Below are 21,645 nucleotides of genomic sequence, written 5' to 3'. Positions count from 1 at the left end.
CTCCCGGGGGAGTTGTCCGTGGATCCCGGGACCTTGGCAGTGGCAGGCTGCACAGGCTCCCCGGAAGGGGTGTGTGGATAGTGACCTGTGCTCGCACACAGGCTTCTTGGTGGCGGCAGCAGCAGCCTTAGCGTCTCATGCCCGTCTCTGGGGTCCGCGCTTTTAGCCGCGGCTCGCGCCCGTCTCTGGAGCTCCTTTAAGCAGCGCTCTTAATCCCCTCTCCTCACGCACCAGGAAACAAAGAGGGAAGAAAAAGTCTCTTGCCTCTTCGGCAGGTCCAGACTTTTCCCCGGACTCCCTCCCAGCTAGCTGTGGTGCACTATCCACTAACCGCCAACCGCAGTCCTCATCCTGCCCTCCGACCGATGTCCGAGCCTCAGCTCCCAGCCCCCGCCCGCCATGGCGGGTGAGCAGACAAGCCTCTCGAGCTGGTGAGTGCTGGTCGGCCCTGATCCTCTGTGCGGGAATCTCTCCGCTTTGCCCTCCGCACCCCTGTTGCTGTGCTCTCCTCCGCGGCTCCGAAGCTTTCCCCCCTTCGCCACCCGTAGTCTCCGCCCGCGAAGAGGCTTCTAGTGTGTGGAAATCTTTCCTCCTTCACAGCTCCCTCCCACTGGTGCAGGTCCCGTCCCTATTCTTTTGTCTGATTTTTCTTTTATCTTTTGCCCTACCCAGGTACGTGGGGGGTTTCTTGCCTTTTGGGAGGTCTGAGGTCTTCTGCCAGCGTTCAGTAGGTGTTCTGTAGGAGTTGTTCCACGTGTAGGTGTATTTCTGGTGTATCTGTGGGGAGGAAGGTGATCTCCGCGTCTTACTCTTCCGCCATCTTTTGGTAGCCACTTTTTTAAAAAGTAAAAATAAAGAGATAGGACTAAGTGTAATAATGTATTTTATTTAGTGAAATTATCCAAAATATTATCATTTTGACATGAAATCAGTATTAAAGTTATTAATGAGATATTTTATGTTCTTATTTTGGGGGCACTAACTCTTCAAAATCCAGCATGTAGTTTTTTCTTGCAGCCCATTTCAGTTTGAACTAGTTACATTTCAAGTGCTAAAAAGCCACGAGTGACTACTAGCTACCGTATCAGACAGTGAAATTAGACTGTGTGTTGAACTTGGTGCTGAGGATACAAGACACCTGCCCCATAGATCTTACAATCTCAAGAGAAAGGAGATTTAATTTACATAGTGTAGTCATTATATATCTTTTTGAGAAACTCATATTTTAATTTACATTTCTCAGATCTCGTCATGCCCCTGTGCTCCAACTCCTCTCCTTATGGTACTAGTTCTCTATAATACAACCCCATGCAACCTCTCTAGCCTAGTTTGGTTGGAGACATTTCAACATGTCTTTTCAAATCTCTTATGGAGCGCCATCACTGTACTCCAAAGTCTGGCAACAAAGATGTGGCTTTTTTTTTTTTTTTTTAAAGATCAATATAGTAAAGGGATATTACCTGAGATCTTATTACCAGGTGGATAAATTTCCACATTATAACTTCACCTGATAGAAAAGTTGAATGGAAAAGTTTACTTTCTCAGTGCTTATCTGCTTTTAAAAAAATTTAAAAAGAAAAAAAAAAACTGTGGGTTGTTGTAGAGAGAATGCATAATAATAGATAAAGGGGAGAATATTGCTTCAGAAGTAGTACAAGGAGTAACAGAGGCAGAGAATGGAGAAAATGCGAAAAAAAAGGGGAAACGTTAATAGTGTTTATCTGTTTTTGACCTTATTAAGCTTGTAAGTGCCTAAAAGAAAGGTTTGATTTCTCTGCACTAAACTGTCCAAGCAAGATTTATCAAAAAGGGTAGTTTTTAGAAAACAATTATTGTCTATTGAAATTGCAGATAAAGCGTCTCGAAAAGAATAGGGAGATAGGATATTTTCTTTGTAGTCTAAAAAATAAAAACCCTGATGTTTCTTTAAATATATCAGCATAGCTTAAAGAACTGAAAAGGTTTCTTTTAAATGCCATGAATCACCCCGTGATTTATTTTCTTTTGTAATCCGGTTCTGCTTATTGTGTGCCTTTTCAGTGATGATTCAGTGCCTTTTCAGTGTTTTGGTGTGTAACCCATTGATATCAAAACCACTTTGGGCAAATGCCCTCATGCTTCCTTGTTCCTCTGGCAACATGGCTGGTCCCAGTGCTGTCACCTGGGCTCACGCTCTTAGGAAACCCAGAGCACCTTTGACTTTCATAGCTTGCGTGATCGGTACTCGTCTCCAGATAGCAAACAGTTTAGGTAATTTGGTACAGAGAACAGTGTAGTAGATTGTAAGCTCCAAGATGCTGTTTTTACAAGATATTACTGAAAACTGAGTTATGGCTCTGTGTTTTCATACTAGACACTTTAGAAAATGACTATAATTACATAGAGAAGAGAGTCCAGATTACATGGTGGGCTTTTTTATACATTAAATTACAAAGATATATTTATGCATCTACTCCAGTTTTTCATGAAGGATTTAAATCAGAGCAGGAACATTGGTCTTGTGTTTAGTGACAAAGGATCATCTCAGTCATTTCAAATACTATTTTTCAGCACCAGTGGACATCCACCAGGTATCTCCTCTCCGCTTCCCCTCCTCCAACACACATACACACATTTTTCATTCTTGCTTCTGACTCTGATATATTTTGAGTCATTTCCTTTTATTAAGATATTTTTAGATGGGGATTAAAAATAAATTGAAATGAGTCAAGCAATAACTTGAGAACTGACTTAAAACAGTGTAAGCTGAAGTCAATGAGTATGCTGTGTACTTGCAAATTATCTAAGAATCTTTATATCCCCATGGCTTAAAACAAAGAAGACATACCATAAATATTTATTGGATGAACAAATGAATAAATGTTATCTAATTAAAGAAATTTTAGTGACTATGGGTTTACCTTTTTCTGGAAATTAAGCCCTTTCAAACAGAAAGAAGGATCTAAGAATTGAGCAGCCTTTCAGACATAACCATTTAGCACTCTGTCCCTGTTGCCATGTCTCAAAGACTAGAAGGAGTCCCAGCAACTGCAGAAAGAGAGGCCAGGCCTAAATATAGGTGGCAAAATAGGGCCACAGTTCTTAACTCCTACCATCAAACCACGACTTCAGCCTCTTCACTGTGGCCTGAACAGAGAAGTACAAGAGTGGAGATGGAGGTCTAACCTTAATACGCGTATTACTTATGCTATATTCCTGTCTCCCAAGGAAACCCCATTCCAGTTTTAAGATTAAGATCAGAGATACTCTGGATCTTCCTTTAGCAAAGCAAAACCCATTACCATTTTCTTTGGAAAGATCTTTTCCAGTCATCAGATCTATCCAGTCATAAGGTCTATATTAAGGACATGGGAGAATTTCACTCATTCAATAAATAAGCATCAGGCATCTTCATTGAAATAGATTTGTCTCCTTTAATTAGACCAACTCTCAACATTTCTAAAGTGTTCCCACTCTCAGGATTATCTTTTTTATTGTTGTCAAGATATGTTGAAAGTAGAGGAATTGTTAAAAGCTTATAACTCTAAAATTCTATATGTAAATGAGCACCTAGCAAAGCTTTTATTAAATGTTGATGAGCAGGTACACTGTTCCTCTTAGAAAGCTTATATTCTGACAGCACTTACATTTTGTTTCTCTTCTTCTCTTCCTTCTACTTACCCTCCCTGTGAATTAATACTTTACCTGATTAGTATGAAGGGTATCACAGTTTTCATTTGTTAGTTGAAAATCTAGACCTCACTAAGTGCAGAAAACTACCATCAGACTAGAAATGGGAGTCCAGTTTAATGAACAGACTTTGGCTCTGTGTGTGTGTGTGTGTGTGTGTGTGTGTGTGAGAGAGAGAGAGAGAGAGAGAGAGAGAGACTTTTCCCAGAAATTCTAGAATCACAGACTCAGGCAGTCAAAGTGTTTAGAGGACATATAGTCAACGATTCTCAGTTCAGGTTGCATATTACAGTCACCTGGGGAACTTCTGAGGCTCCATCTTTCCCAGACCAACTGAACCATCATCTTTGAGGATAGGGCCTGGGGATGGGTATTTTTTTAAACCTCAGAGTATTCTAAAGTGCAGCCAAGGTTTAAAACCCCTGGTTTAGTCCAATTCTTTTCATAAGGATAGGCAAAATAAAAACCCATCAGGAAGAAATGAAGTATTTCAGGCCTTGTAGAGCCTGGATTAGAAACCACATTACCTAGCCCTAGTCCAGAGCAATTTCCATAACAATGTGGTACTAATATCTTTTGTTAGTTTTGGCTCATTTGAACTTTCCCTTGATAAAATTGTAATAGGAGCAGGGTGGGCACACAGCTGTTAGCAAGCAACCGGGGCCCCTCTCCTAAGCAAGTGACCATTAGGGAGCAACCGTTAGCAAGCAACAGTTAGCAGTCCCACTCAGCCATTGATTGGCATCCCAAGGAGCCCCTCTCCCCTCCCTCCCCTTCCTCTGTATAAAAGGAGCCCGAATTCAGCCAGAGGGAAGATGGTTTTTGAGACACTAGTGTGCCATCTTCTTGGTCTGATGGCTTTCTGATTAAAGTCGATGCTTCTTGCCCCAACACCTCATCTCCCAGTTTAGGCCTGTGGTGCAGCGAGCAGAGCGAGCTTGGGCTCAGTAACAAAATTAGCAGAAGGAATGATGCTTCTTACAACTTTCTGTCAAATAGACTTGAGGAAAAACCCCACCATGCTGGGTTAACACATGAATTTCCTACGTTTCTCGGAAGCGTTGGCCTCCTTGCCTTCTACCAAAAGGAAGTTAGTCTTTGATTGTTGTGAAGAGTTTTTGAACCATATTTATAACTTTCATTTTATATAAATCCACAAGATATCTTTAATCATTTTAGCATATGTAGACCCATTTTTAAAATCATCATATAAAGTTCGTGTAACTCACTTCCTGAGAAAACAGCACCGATAACACTGCCCAGTTTGCAGTGTTGAAGATATAGCTAAACATTTTCCTGTTTTTTTGACATCCATCTTTTCTGTGTGTGTATATCTGTTGAACCCATCAAAGTCTAAAATATTTCAATTCAGCATAAAATTGCAGTACCGATTGTTGTATGGCATGTATTTTATCTTGTGCCGAGATGGGAAAGCATATCTAAATGCATCATGCCTATGCTCAAAAGTAATGCAAATCTCCTGTCTTGCCAGTGCCAGAAATAAATGAAAACGATAATAAAGGCTAGAAACGTTTTTCTCTTTTGCACTGATGCAAAATTTTGTATGTAGTGATCATCATCATGCATTAAGCATCCACTGTAAGCCAGACATTCTAGATGGGCAGAAGAATACTGAAGGCATAGTTTCTACTCTCAACTCTTATTACTCAAAAGCAAATAAATACAGTTTAAAGTCGTTGAGAGTAAAGAATAAACATTAAAGTTTTTAGAACTTCTAAATATATTCTGTGATTTAAGAGTAGAGCTATATACATTCACACAGTTTTTTCAACCTATTACAAGTCTCCACTAAAGACAGTTAGATAGTTGATAGTTGAACTGTGTGTCTGTGTCTACAAGTGGGTGCTCCCTTATGTGAATTGTGTATGATTTGTACTAATTTTCTCCACAGTGCAAAGAATAGAGAAATTCATGAATAGCAGGTGTTTTACTGATTGTTTTTATGAAAATGCTGCAGAAATGCCAATGTCAGAACCACAGAGTAAAGAAGGTCAGTGTATAAGAAGGAGCAGACCAGATGGACGTCCTTAATGAAAGCCATACTGCTTTGATGGAATTTACCACTGCTCAGAGTATGAGTCTCTGCATTACCAGCCTGAGAATTTGATTTAAGGAGGCAGTCTCATTCTGGTCAGACTCACAAGGAACTTAAGTACCTGAACTAGGTGGTCAGTTCGTGAATGGGGAACCACTCCACTACTGTGTCCAGAATGTTGGTGTCCTTTGCGTCCAGTGCCTCTTTCTGACCTAGCAGTCCCTGGGGGAGCTGACCAGTAAACGTGGGTGGTTGTGAGGGATGTGCCATTCAGGCCGCAGGGGAGTGTGAGGAATATTCTGAAGATGTGACTTCTGTTTGCAGGAGGAGGCAAGCTCTTCATCCACCCTGGCAACTTCTGATTTCTGGATTTTCTCTTCTTCATTCTCAAAGCTAGTAGTGGTCAATCCATGTTCCACAGAATGCTAGGATTCTGTGTAAGGATTATTTTGTGGGAGATGGATCCTCTAACATAGAAAAAACAAAACTTAAGCTACTGCCCTCTCTAGCCATTCCCTTCCTGTTGTGATACAATTTTAGCTTCTCTAGTCATTTTCCAGTCCTGTCTCCTTGCAATGAAATTATTTCCAGATCTCCTTAATGGACTATAGGGAGTTCCCAAACTCTCAGTGTTTCTTTTATTGAGATAATCACAGAAGGTCAATCATCTAGGAATAATCACAGATGTCTTATGTGTAGCTTTTACTTATTTAATTCTCATCATATGATATTATTTCTCTCATTTCCTTAGGAAGTTTTCAAAATTATGAGAGAATTTTGCTTTTTACTAGTAGGTGCTGTTATAGGGTACTCTAAATCTTTGAGCCAGAGGTAGATAAATAAAACTTTTTACATTTCAATGCAATATTGAGAAAAACCTACAAAAAATATACATAAATAGGCAAGCTTATATTCTTTTTGTAGCACTCATGAACCTCTGTACTCCACGTGTTTTTTAAAACTTCACTACTTGCATTATAGAATGGCTATGACATCCATTGGCAATCTCATACTCTTAAAGGAATCAGTTTTTAAAGAAATACAAAAGGGATGAATTGGGAGATTGGGATTGACATATATACACTAATATTTATAAAATAAATAACTAATAACCTGCTGTATAAAAAATAAAATAAAATTCAAAAAAAAGCAAAAGGTTTTACTATAATTATAGAACACATGTCAATTTTCATGCAAAAGGACTAACCCAATCTTCCCAATAGCTATAGAAATTAACAAAACAGAAAAGTTTAGCCAGTGAAATACCGTATACTTGAAAATAATTTTTCCCATCATACAGAAAAGAAGCATGTAAAAAGAGGCAGAGCATAAGGTCCTTCCTTCATGCAATTAAGCTTATTTTTTATTTACATAAAGAGAAGCAAAATAAACAGGCCACTTCAGCCTATCCCTTGGAGTTTAAGTTACAGGAGAAAAGAAATCATGACTATATACTGGTGGAATTTTGCTTGAAAAGCAGTTGAATATTAAGTTACAAATCACTAGTTTCTTAAAATATCTTTTAATAGCTGGGTAAAAATTATAAAATAGCCTGCTCTCTGATTTTTTTTTTTTTTGCGGTACGCGGGCCTCTCACTGTTGTGGCCTCTCCCATTGCGGAGCACAGGCTCCGGACGCGCAGGTTCAGTGGCCATGGTTCACAGGCCCAGCTGCTCTACGGCATGTGGGATCTTCCCAGACCGGGGCATGAACCCATGTCCTCTGCATCGGCAGGCGGACTCTCAACCACTGTGCCGCCAGGGAAGACCTGCTCTCTGATTTTTAAGAAAACTATTTGTAGTCATTCTTAAAATGCGTTTTGTGCAAGAGGTTTCTTTTTCAATTTTTTTTCTTTCCTTTCTTTTTTTTTTAATTTTACAAACTCCCTAACAGATTCAATACCCTGAGAAAACTAGAAGATATTTATAACTAAACAACAAGTCTATAGAACCCCAAAGGCGATTAACTCGTATATAAGTAAGCCTTAGGCCAACTTCAACTAGTTTTTAAGAAACAGATGTTTAAGCCTGCTCAAGAATTTTATTCAGGCACAAAATTTGCATTATCTACTCTTAAATTTCGTGGCCTCTCCCCTTCTGGCTCCCCTCAATTCTATCTACCATTTTTCAACTTAAGCATTTTCTGGCTACAGTTAACACAGTCAGAAGCCTTTGAGAAACATGTATCCCTGTATCCTCCTGTTTAATAACACTTACAGCCCCACTGCTTCATTACCTTTAGACTCCAGTGCATGTTCTTATTATAGGTTACCCTAAGAAATATCTTATTTAAGGTAATATCAGTATATAGCATAGGCTAAAATTTCATCCCTACTTTGGAATACCTGCAGTTCTTTTTGCCCCTTTCAGGTAAATATCCAATAACTAGGAATTAATTTGTACTTGGGATAACTATTTTCCAAAATAACTTGTCTCAGCTCCAAAAGACTTTAGCTTTTAATTATTGAAACTATTGGGATTTCCCTGGTGGTCCAGTGGTTAAGAATCCATCTTGCAATGCAGGGGATGCCGGTTTGATCCCTGGTCAGGAAGCTGGGATTCCACATGCCGCAGGGCAACTAAGCCCACGTGCCAGAACTACTGAGCCCGTGCACCACAACTAGAGAGCCTTCGTGCCACAACTAATGAGCCTACGTGCCACAACTAGAGAGAAGCCCGCACACTGCAACAAAGAGCCCACGCACTGCAACAAAAGGTCCCACATCCCACAACTACGACCCAATGCAACCCCAAAAAAATAAATATTTTTAAAATTATTGAAACTATTGAATTTTTGCTTATATTTTTCAAAGACAAAAGATTTTTAAAAAGAAATATAAAATATTTGAAAGTATGACAGTGAAAACAGCAAACATCATGTTTGAGTGTTTATTCACATAACTCAGGGCTTATCTGAAGGTTCTTCATGTCATGCAGAAAAACAGCTCCTTTATAATTAATCTATGCAGATTCTGTAGAATTGGGATCCAGAAACAAGTTACCTATTTTTTAACTTCCATTTTTGACAGACTAATAATATATTTCCCCTTGTTCACTTTAATCTTATCCTTTTAGATTAAAGAGTCAGAGTAGAAGAAGTATCATTATCAATACAGTTGAATGTCTTCTGAACCCCTACTACTTACATAGCATTCTGCTATATAGTACAAAGAAATAGGACATTTCTTTGCCTTCAGCGTACTAAGTAATTCAAAAAATAAAATATACAGGAAAAAATAATAACACAAGGTGGTTCTTGGTTCAAGAGTTATTGCAAGGAAATTGTTCATTCATTCAACAAATATTTATTGAGTGCCTACTGTGTGCTAAGCACTCTGCTGAATGCAGGGTATTTTAAAAATGAGGATAATTATAAACAGAAATAGTCACTTCTCTCTAGGGATATGAGGATGAAGAGGTAGGGACTGGGTGATGTAAGTCCTTGTTCTTTACCCTGAGAACAATGAGAAGGCATTGAAGGCTTTTAAACAAGGGGTTGACATGATCAGTTGTGTGTTTTTAAAAGATCTAAATGCCATGAGGAGAATTTAGTGAAGAGAAACAAAATGTGAGATGAGAGACAGAAAAAAGCCATGCAGTATTCCAGGCAACAGACAAGGTTTTAGAGGTTGTGGTGGTGGTGGTAGTGGTGATGATAGTGGAGGAGAAAAGGAAAGAGGAAGATAGAGAAAGAAAGGGGACAAAGTAGATAGATTTTAAAATTATTTAAGCAGTAAAATCAAAAGCATTTCATAATCAGGTACTGGGGCTAAGGGGGAAAAGAAGGATTAAATCTACTCTGATTCCTTTTTTTAAAGGTTGAAGGCCTTGCTTTTTGGCTTGTTTAACTAATGGCTAATGGTGCTGTTTACAAAAATAGGCAACACTGGAGGAAAGGTGTATTTGAGAGGAAGGTTTTTATGAATCCAGTTAGGAAAAATTCAGTTTGAGGGACCTTCAAGACATTCAAGTTTAGATTTCAACTATTCAGTTAGAAGAAAATGTTAAGCTAAAGATAAGATTTGAGAGTCATCAAATGATAGCATCATATACTTTGATGGGCTCTCTTATCAATATATACAGTGGAAAATAAAGTGGTTTAGATTAGAAAACTCTGGAGACATTTCATGGGGAAGAGGACTGGATCATGAAAAGAGGTAGAATATAGATAGGAAGAGAGAGAAGCAGAAATGAATGAAATGGCAGGAACACAATAAAAATATAAATAAACAGACTGTAAAGATTTTGGCTGCAAGTAACAGATACCAACCCAAACTGGCTTAATACAAAAAAAAAGGAATCTATAAATTCACACATAACTGAGACATTCAGGGTATTCTACCTGCAAGCAAAGCTCTGTCCCAGGGTGAAACACCAAGCTCAGAACTCAGATCCTTTTTATCTGTTTTTCAGCTATTTCCTTGGTGTTGACTTGAGTTCTAGCAAGTTCTCCTCTGATGATCCCAAGGTGGTTGCTAGTAGTTCCAGATGCTACATGTTCATATGCTTATGTCCAGCAAGAAAAACAAAGTTCATTTATTTATTTATTTATTTACACAATAGGGCAATGAAAACCCCAGAATGGAGATCATTGACCTATTAAGGTTGTGTGCTCATCGCTAATATTGTAGGTAGAGATTGAGGTACATGGATTATTTTAACCTAGTCAGGGTGTACCTCTGGAGTGGAGACAAATCCTCTCACTAAACTACCTAGAGTATTGGGGAAGGGAGATAGGAAATCTAGGAGTTACGTTATAAGGAGTCTTAAATGCCAAGTTAAAGACCTTGTTCTTAATCTAATAGACTAAAAGTTCTTGTGATTTGAACAGAAGAGGCATCCAGTGAAATTATTTCAAAAAATTAAGACTTGAGGCAACTATAGTACATATGGCAATGTTTAAGAAAAACAGGAAAAGAAATCTGTTAAAGAGTCTATGGCAATAGTTTAGGATAGAGAAAGTGAAAACCCAGACTGGGATTGAGTAAGAAATGTTGATGAAAGGAAGCCAGTAGTGAAGTAATGGATGTGAACAATATTTCAGACGAAGAATCCACAGGACTTAGTAATATAATAATGGTGGAACTTCAAACTCTTCCACTGAGATTTCGACTAATGTGGTAGCTTTGGCACTGAGGCAAAAATGAAATCCTTTCTTTTACTGTAGTACTTGACCCTTTTATTCCGAACTTAGCTCTGAGCTAGGCTTTTCATTTCATTTTGTTCTAGTTAGTTACCACCACCTTGTGACCCATTATTCCCCACATGCACAACTTTCCTAGGAGTCGAAAGAAGGCAAGTTCCAACCTCTGTCAGAATGAAAGCTATCCTTGACTACATAGAATGAGAACTTGCAGATTACTTTGCAATTTATAAAGATAGATATCACTACAAGCATAGCAGTGGCACTTACTGTTTAACAAATGTTTTTTGAGCATTTCGTCAACCTACAATGATTCTGTTAGCAAGCAACAGAAAACCCGGTGGTTTAAACAAGTACAATTCCAAAGGAAACAGTTAGTAGTGTTGGTTCAGCTGCTCATCGATAACAGGGCCGATATCTTTGAGTTTCTCTGGACTTTTGTTATGTTTTACATCATGGTGACAAGGCGACTGCTCTACCTCCAAGTATCCTGGCCTCATTCAAGGCAAGCAATTGTGTGGTAAAGAGAAGAGGAGAAGGAATCTTTCTATTTATCAATAAAACAAATTTCTGCCTGGATTTCTAACCCAGTGTACTTCTTATAGTTCATGGGCCAGAATGGGATCGCATGACCACTCTTAGCAGTAAGGGAGGCCAAGAGAGTGAACGTTTGATTTTCTGTTCTCTATTTGTGTGAGTCATAGCAAGCAACAAGAAAGTTGGAAATGGTTTTTGGGTGGCCAAACAGTAAGCTCTTCCATAAAAACCTATCGTTCTGCAGTGTGCTCTGTGCTTACATATGTATTACACTCTTATTTTGTATTTGACTTTGTATTTATCTGTGCATGATGCTTCCTCTACCCTTTGGGAGAATATTTTCATGATTAATTACCAATTTTTAAAATGGGTGTTTTATTCTCTTTTTCCATTAGCTACTACTAACACCTGCTTAACTCATGCAGCAAAGAAGCTAGAATTTTGGTTTCCCTGAGTAGGCAACACATATTGAGTACAAAGGATACAATTTTTATTTATGTCTAATTATCTTGGCAATCATTACCCATGTTAAAGAAACATAGCAAAAGTACCAGATGATTCCATTGGGATTTAGTAAAAGTATCACATTTTATCTTTTATGAGATGTGATAGAGTCTCACGTAAGGATGTATTTCCAAAAGACCTCATCAGCCTTGACTTAGGAAGAAATTCAGCACCAAAATGTAGCACCTGCATATCAAAAATAAAATTAGTAATTATACCACTTGATGCAATGTTTAGAAAAGTAGTCAATTAAAGCAATATGAATTCAACCAGAATCCTCTGCAGACAGCAGCATCACGCAATTCTGACTTCACAGTGATATGAAATTTTAAATAACAACGGTGCTAAATCAGGGAGCAGCGAACCCAGGCCAAGTTTAAATTTAGTAACAGTGCTAGTTTACTGAAAATAACCTTCTCCATAGCAGATTCTCTGTGAATTTCAGGTGACCAACTATTTGTTTTTCTGTTCTGTTCAGAGGTAATCAGGTACCCAGAGGCTTCAGCATTGCTGTCTTCCCTTCTCAATGGCGTTTCTGGTGTCCACCTCAGGAGTCTCCTTGGCCAGCTCTGAAACACTTGAAAATTAAACAGAGAATCCACTGCATATATTCTTCTTGAAAATTTCCATTGTATATGTTCAGAACTTTCTGAATAAGAATAAGGATTTGAAGGTAAGAGAACTTTGGAAGTAACTCACATTCTTGTGTAACTCTTAATTACATCAAAAGTGAATATTTAATATATTTTTTAAAATATACAAAAGTAAAAGCAGTTGTTGAATATAAGGAAAATAGCCAGCTATGTGTAGTTCTGCAGCAAAAAAAGGTAAATAAAATACAAAGTTCAAAACTTGTTATATGTCATGTAAATATAAATACAAGCAAGGCACAGTGGTTACCTTGATACCTGAAATCAGTTTCACCCAAAAAAAGCATGGCATACAGTGGTTCCCAAATTCTAATATGCATGAGAGTGACATGAGGGGAGAGAGAGGTTCTTAAAATGCTGATTCCTGGGAATATTTCACAGAGAGTTAGATTCACTAGACTGGGATATGGTCCAGCAATCTGCATTTTTACAGCTACTCACCCCCAAAAGATCCTGATGAAAGTGGGTCTCGGACCTTTGAGAAACATGGAAATTGGCATTTAAAATAATGTACTTCTAATTTTCAAACTTCATTTAAAGGGGTTTTATGTGGTTTGTTTCCTTCAGTCACAAGAATAAACAAGGAAGACATATTTTAAATTAGTGCTAAATTAGTGCTCCTTTTTTGATCCCCCCCCAATTGAATTATTAATCCTTTCCAATATTCTTTTTTTTTAACATCTTTATTGGAGTATAATTGCTTTACAATGGTGTGTTAGTTTCTGCTTTATAACAAAGTGAATCAGTTATACATATGCATATATCCCCATATCTCTTCCCCCTTCCATCTCCCTCCCTCCCACCCTCCCTATCCCACCCCTCTAGGTGGTCACAAAGCACCGAGCTGATCTCCCTGTGCTATGCGGCTGCTTCCCACTAGCTATCTATTTTACATTTGGTAGTGTATATATGTCCATATATTCGTTACCACTCTCTCACTTTGTCCCAGCATACCCTTCCCCCTCCCCGTATCCTCAAGTCCATTCTCTAGTAGGTCTGCGTCTTTATTCCCATCATGGTCCTAGTTTCTTCATGACCATTTTTTGTTGTTGTTTTTTAGATTCCATATATATGTGTTAGCATATGGTATTTGTTTTTCTCTTTCTGACTTACTTCACTCTGTATGACAGACTCTAGGTCCATCCACCTCACTACAAATAACTCAATTTTGTTTCTTTTTATGGCTGAGTAATATTCCATTGTATATATGTGCCACATCTTCTTTATCCATTCATCTGTCGATGGACACTTAGGTTGCTTCCATGTCCTGGCTATTGTAAATAGAGCTTCAGTGAACATTTTGGTACATGACTCTTATTGAATTATGGTTTTCTCAGGGTATATGCCCAGTAGTGGGATTGCTGGGTCGTATGGGAGTTCTATTTTTAGTTTTTTAAGGAAACTCCATACTTTTCTCCATAGTGGCTGTATCAATTTACATTCCCACCCATTCTGACGTGTGTGAGATGATATCTCATTGTAGTTTTGATTTACATTTCTCTAATGATTTAATGATGTTGAGCATTCTTTCATGTGTTTGATCTGTATATCTTCTTTGGAGAAATGTCTGTTTAGGTCTTCTGCCCATTTTTGGATTGGGTTTGTTTTTTTTTTGGTGGTACGCGGGCTTCTCACTGTTGTGGCCTCTCCCGTTGCGGAGCACAGGCTCTGCACGCGCAGGCTCAGCGGCCATGGCTCACGGGCCCAGCCGCTCCGCGGCATGTGAGATCTTCCCAGACCGGGGCACGAACCCGTGTCCCCTGCATCAGCAGGCGGACTCTCAACCACTCCGCCACCAGGGGAGCCCCAATATTCCTTTTTAAAGTTCAGTATGATGAGCTAATTTCCCCGATGTCTCTATCTCTCTTTTAGAGTGACAGTCCTGCCATTGCTCTCTTTAGCTGTTTCTCTGTTCCACATGATGTTTTAATTTATTCAGATGTTTATGGATCTAATTCTAAGAAGTATCTAGAAGATGATAATAATGAATTACTACTGAGGGTTGGCTAAGCATTTTTTTTGACGGTTTTTTCTTTTTCTCTTCATTTTAAAAATTCAGCCTTAGATTTGAAAAGAACAGATCTGCTTAATATGCCTTTAGCTACTCTTTTCCTCTGCAGATTAAACCTTAGAAATCACATGCTATATTTATAACAGGGTAAATGTACATTCATTGAATATCACTTTATTTTATTTCTGTTTCCTATATATAATTTAGCAACTTCATCTTTATTATTTGCAATTTTAAGTTTATAAAAGTTTTGCATTTTTATTTCAGTAAAAGAAGAGGCTGGTACGGACATATTCAGACCTTAAATTGTGATGATTTTTTTTAAAGGCTCAATATGATACTACTTTTACAGTGAAGAGTGAAGTTTTTAATCAAAATCCTTTGAGTTTCAGGCTTATAGCTATTTTCTTTTCTGTTAGTCTTTGTGTGAACTTATTCATATTGTATACACTTTCTTGTCCATAAAGTATCAAAAGGCAAAAATAAACCCTAATCAAAAAGAAGTGTGCCCATATAATGCAAGTTAGCTACACATTACCTATTAGTATTACATAAAGAAAATGAATATAGTTATATGCATAAAATAAAGCAGCATAAAAATTTTAAACTGAATCACTTTGCTGCACACCGGAAGCTAACACAACATTGTAAATCAACTATACTTCAATAAAAAATTAAAAAATAATAAAATGAAATAAAGCAACACTTAAAGTAACCTAAATAAAAGATTTACAGAATTGGGTTAACTCTAACAACGAATTTTCATGTACATTTGTTGTTAGAACTGTTTTCAATAATAAGATTGCCATCTGATGGTAAAATTCTAAAATTTGTAGTACACAAGATAGTAAAAATCCTTAAATATATAGTATACAAGTTTATGGTTCAACAGAGTCTCCAGATAAGACTTCATAAAGCTTTTAGTGCAGATCTTTTATAATACTTCAATTTCAGAAAAATATAGAAACTACTTTTCCATGCTTTTTTTCTTTTGTCTTCTTTTTTTTTTTCTTTGCAGAGGAGCAGGTGGAGAAAGAATAGAATTGTGTCCTCAAGCGAGTCATGTTCATTATCATTGGCTTATTTATCTTAAATTGTGGCTTCCTATAGAAAACTTACAATGTAGCTTCAGGGAACCTGAGGGAAACAGCCTCCATACTCATGAAGTAAAATATACAACAAAAGAATAAATACAGAAACTTCATAGAAGCATAAAGTTTTAGAGCAGAAATGGACCATTGAGATCTAGTCTGGTCCCCTCATGTATCATAGCATTCTTTTGTCTTCCAAATTTGCTGGTAAAAAGATTAATACAAAGAGCAGTAAACATCAATCTGGTCAGGTATGAGTTATTAACAAGGAGAAACTAGCCAAGTGTTTTGCAATAATGATTTCTTGAGGGAGAAAGGTAGGAGGAATTTTTCCTCCAAGATGAAGTTTGAGGAAGTGAAGAAAATACCTGGGTACTTATAAATGTAATTCAATTTGAAATCATGTATTATTTTAGTTGTCAGTAGATAATCTGCCATGTCATTAATCTAGAAATGAAAATAGCAAATTTAGGTTTATTTCAGCCAGGGTTAGCTGTATCTGGAAATCTGATACTGAGAGAGAGGGAAAAAGAGCTGAAAGTAAGATAGAGCTTTAGAGCAGCAGAGCCATCTGGGACCATTCAGTATAGGAGAAAGGAGATTTAAATATGTAGGAATCTCTGGGGAGTATTAGTGTTATTATGAAACAGTGTAATAATGATATTTATGAGATATCCAGAATAATTAAAATGTCTATTATTCTCAATTTGAGAAGTTCGAAAGTCATTTAAATTGATGTAGCAAAAGTAAAATTGATGCGGCAAAATGCTCATAATATATTGTAAATGAAAACAACAAGTTACAAATATGTTGTGATATGGTCCCATTTTGATTAAGAAAAGCTACAGATGCATAGGAAGAAAATTGAAATGATCTACATCATAATATTATTGATGGTTATGATCGATTGATGAAATCATGGCTAATTTTTATTGCTCCTCAGGATTTATAAAACTTTTTCTAAAGTATATATTATTAAAGTAATTCTAACATATTTTTTAAGAGCTGAGAAAATATTCAGTTATCTGGGAAGTTCACTTTCATAGAACTATAAAGTAGTCCTGCTAATGGTTATTTAAAATAGCCTTAAAGCAAGGCTCTTGCATCTTGTAGTATTAAACTGATTTGAATATGAGAATAGTACTTCCAATTAGATCAAAATGATTTTTAGATGTAATTCTTCATTTGTGGAATATTGCAGTAGATAAATTTCTCGTTTCCCTCCTCATTAAACACTGAAAATTTTGAATTATGACATTAATTTCTTAGAATATTCTTTATTTCTTATATCATGTAATTCCAATGTGCTTTCAAGAATTTTCTAACTATAATAGTTTGCTCCGTTTGGAAGATAATTTTCTATGTTTGGTTACATTAGTGTTAGTACATCTTTGTTCTTTAAATCTCCAGTGTAACATACGGTTAGTCTTACCATTATTACTACCAGCTGAGGTTGGCCTATGATTTTGTTTATTCTGTCTGAATCCAAAGTAATTAGCTCTTTAGTTTAATGACAATATTTGTTAATGGGTTTTTAGGGCCAAATTCTGCTGTTAGAGAGTGGGTGGTATATTTGAAGATAGAATCTGGCCCTTATGTTTTAAGCATAAGCTGTGTAATTTGATTTCAAAATGATGGTTTACAGAGTTTACAGTAGGAAAATGAAATCTGCAATTATCTGAAGTTTGTCAGTTTCAAGAAACAGAAAATGAAAGTGACAATTTATGTAAATGAACAGCAAACCCACTCTAAATTCTCTGATATGGCTATCCTGTATATTGTATCGTTTCATACGTAGCTGGAATAAGAAATGAAATGATAATCATCTAGCAGACATTAGGTAATTTCCCTTATGTGACGGGGCATACAGTGAGTTCTTTAAGTGCATTGAAACGTTTTTTATTATTGTATTTTTTCCATCTTTATTGAAATGTAATTAATGTATAACATTGTGTAAGCTTAAGGTGTACAACGTGATGATTTGATACATTTATATGTGATACATTCATATAATGCAATTACCATGATACCATGATTACCATGATAAGGTTAGTTAGCACATTCATCACTCACATAATTAAGAGAAGAGATCTTCAGTATTCTCACCACACACACACAAAAATTGATCATTGTATTTTTGAAGGACTCAGTGAAGTGGAAAGAACGTTTGCCTGGGGATCACCTGGGTTCAAAGTTAGACTCAGTTTCCTGGTAGCGGACTGACCTTGGGAAAATCTCTTTGCCTCTCCCTGGGCCTGTTTCTTCTTCCTAAAATGATGCCTTTGTACTAGATGATCCCAATGGTCCCTCTAAAATGATAACTCTGACTTGCTTTAAAACAGTGCTATGAGGAAGGCACAAGAAGCGCAAGGAAGATGCAATGACTTGAACTGACTGAATAAACAAATCATTAAGTCTATTAAAAGGTATTCTGGAGAACTTTCCTTCAATGACTTGTTTCTTTTATCCTGGAGAAGAGAAATATTTGGAGAGTTCTGCGTAGAAGAGACTGTAGGCTACTCTATTAGAAATTTCCAAAGAGACCGATTTTGGCAAAACTTAAAAAGAAACTCACCTAGTAACAGATGAGATATCCAACAATGAGATAGGATGCCTTGGGAGATAGTGAATTCACCATCATTATAGGAAAAGAAAGTGTGTACCAAGGGTTTTATAACTTGCCAGACTGGCTTCAAGGTGTAAAAGCTAGAGACAAATATTCTGAACATAATGGAATTCAGGAAATGTTGCTATCATGAGCCCTTCTTGAGGCGACTATTAGAGGACAAACTCCATCAAACCAAGAGATGACTGTAGACACTACTGAAAAAGGACTGCTCGTGAGCATTGAATGTATTTAATTCTAAAGCTAAATCTAAAACAGATATGAAGATTAGGGTGACAGAATAGAGCATAAAAGTATAATATCCTGTAGAACTAAAGTAACTAACAAAAATTAGGAGGACACAACAGAGAGAAACTGGTATATAAAGTTAGCTGATTGCTTTATTCTCAATATCTATGAATCAGATACCACTTAAACCTGACAAATCAAGTCATAAAAGTATAAGCTAGAAAAAAAAAAGGCACTAAGGAAGATCATGTTAATGCTCAACATTAGTTGACAAAGAATGGGAGACAGAGGGGAAAAAATGCTACTTTTTCTATCAGTCATAATAGGGAAATAGTGAATATTCTAAAGATATAGAAGATCAAGTTTATTATATGAAGTTACAAACTTTATATGTAGGTTATCATATGAACTTATAAAGTTACAAATTAGAAGAAAATGTGCACTCCATTAAAATTCTTAAGAAGTTACATACATATATTAAGCAAAGAAAGATCATATAATGAAAGTTTTTTAAGACTTAAAACCTTTAATAGAAAACTAAAAAATATTATGACAAAATAGGTTTGTTGTATCTTTCATGTCAGTAAATGTAAAGAAATATATAGATTTTTTTTTTAAGAAAATATTTTCAGCTTAGATCACAGTGCTGAACCAAATTCTGTCTCTACAGATAGCAGGATACAACAAAAACAAAGTTATTCAAAAATTTGAAAGTGAAAGGATAGGCCGAGTAGAGGGGATGGATAGGTGGTTAAAACAATAGTCTGGACAAGAAGTGAGAAGGGAAGTGGAAAGAGAAAGACATGGATGCAATGCATCTTTTGAAGGAAGAATTATCAGTGCTTGAACTCTAACTGGTTAGAGGGGATAATGGAGAAAACAAGGACCTGGAGACTGGGCCTATGTATTGGTGGGAAGCCTGTAAAAATTAGTTTTTAATATAAGACTGCAAGGAGTGGATGGAAAGGGGGAAGGTAGCAGTCACAAAATGGCAATTGCTGGTGCTGGGTATTGAGATGGGTCACACTTTACCACACCAAGCAAAACTCTGCTAATCCCATGAGGAATTTCAGAGTTTTATGGTCAGTCATACCATGATGGCAGTCATGATTATCTTAGCACTTATTATTTTAAGATTTATAAAAACAATTTCTTTTCACATTCTCAATTATTCTTTGGGCATTCAACTCAAACTTCCATTTTCCCTGATACCATTTGGTACTTTGGTACTTTTCTGATGGCATGTTTCTAATTGTTTGAAAACAGCTGTGGTTAATGGGATTTTTGCTTCAATGGAATACTTAGGATATCACAAATTTTCTCTGTCAATAACTATACCAGTGGATTTCATGCCTTTTTGACAAAATCCAGAGTAAAAAAAAAATACTGCCTCACAGCCCAGTACACATATTCACATCCAACTGTTTACCTAGTTGGTAAAACAGTACTAAAAACAGTTTTTAAAAAAGTGTACTAGGCAAATACAATCTAAAGAAATTAGGAGTTAGAATCTTAATATCAGAAAAAGTGATGCTTAGGGCCAAAGGCATTAACTAAGACGAAAGAAAAACTTTATGTGAATGCTAATATGTGTAATACATAATAAAGGTATACAATCATGAATAAATAATGGCTTTAAGGGCTACCATAGGAGTTTGTTCAGCAAACTTCTAAAAAACATCCCAAGAAATATCAATAATCTGTATTTTAGGTGCTGGACTAAAACAAAAGAATGTCACCTTCTGTATTATAAAGCAAAACATGTATACTGAAATTTATTTTCAAGAGAAAGTATTTTGATATCAAAGAGAGTTAAAAGTACCTATTAACCAAGATTAAGTACTTGGTTAATGAAAATTTTTTTTTTCGTTTTCAGCAAAAAGGGTTACAAGTTGCTTCTCTTTGTGAAATGAAAGATAGCTTCCACTAAGACTGTAAATGTATGCCTTACACTTATTTGATTTGAAGAAAAGTGGGATGTTTGGATTCCCCCCTACCCCAACAGGTATTCTTAACAGCAGGATACAATTTCAGAGTTTTTTCAGTCAAGAGGTTTCTGCTGAGCAAAAATTCTCGTTCAATTTAGGAATGCAGATTATAATAATTTTCCTATCCTGCTCGCAGCAGGGTTCCTGCCTTCGTTTTGTAGACTCCTAAGTTGCGTAGGAAACAAGTGGGTAACTTCAGTTCCAGGTTAACACATTCTTTAAGCATAGTTCCATTAACTCAACTTAGTTATAATGCAAAGCTGCTTAGCTTCACAAGTGAAATGGAATACATTTGAATTGCTTTACTAATGTAATACCTATTTATAATAAATGCAAAGTGGTTTATGATGGCAGACTTTGTAGAGCATTATAAAAATTATGAGAGGAAAAAGCTTATTTTTCCTGACCTAAAATTGTAAAGAAATGCCATGTATGCCAGCATGTGACACTCCTATCAAAATAAAAGGAGAAAATATATTCAAAAATAAAAATGTAGTACATTGGCCTGTATGATATATTACTTCAGCAAAAAGAAATTTTTTAATGAAGCTATTATATTCTACAGTAACGTTTTTTCCCTAGATGGCACAGTTTTTCTAATTTACATACATTTTCTTCAGTTTAATTTCTTTCTTACTAGGCCTCAACTTCAACCATATGGTTCAGACTTTCCTTACTTTGTTTGAGGAAGTAAAGATTGCTCAAATAGCATCTTTTTTCTCCTAGTATTAAAATAATTGCATCTGTAATAAATTCAAATTGAATTATGTAAACCACAGATTACTATAATGTAGGTTACTAAGATATTGGTCTCATCCTTTGAATAAGAAAATTCTAGATGGCAGTTTCATCAAGTTGGCTAAAGTCAAACAGATTCGATGGGTGTCAGCCACAAGCTCTTCTAAGTTCATGCTGATGTTCAGGGAATTCACTTTGTTCTTTTGTTAACTGCTCCTCTTTAATGAGTAATGTGCACCATCCCATGACAGACTGATTTTTTATAACAGAAGAAGTAAATGTCCAGCCAAGCCCAATATGAACTTTATAAACTATACTGGCTTGATGGAGTTTTTTATGTATAGTACTGTGATTTCAGCTGAGAATCAAGACCCATACCTGGATACATTTTATTCCACTGCAAAC

General features: G+C 36.5%; 1 non-coding gene across 1 annotated transcript in view; it reads left to right on the top strand.

Moving 5' to 3' along the window:
* Positions 1–21,645, top strand: part of LOC101330469 (uncharacterized) — a 236,435-nt gene that overhangs the window by 94,473 nt on the left and 120,317 nt on the right. Inside the window, exon 2 of the transcript XR_012325033.1 lies at positions 12,387–12,581. This is a non-coding gene — a transcript (uncharacterized protein). The remainder of the gene's footprint in view (positions 1–12,386; positions 12,582–21,645) is intronic.

The sequence above is a fragment of the Tursiops truncatus genome, chromosome 12 (assembly GCF_011762595.2).
Source record: "Tursiops truncatus isolate mTurTru1 chromosome 12, mTurTru1.mat.Y, whole genome shotgun sequence".
NCBI classification, from domain to species: domain Eukaryota; kingdom Metazoa; phylum Chordata; class Mammalia; order Artiodactyla; family Delphinidae; genus Tursiops; species Tursiops truncatus.
Note: the sequence above shows the minus strand (reverse complement) of the source record. Positions and strands in the feature narration are given on the sequence as shown.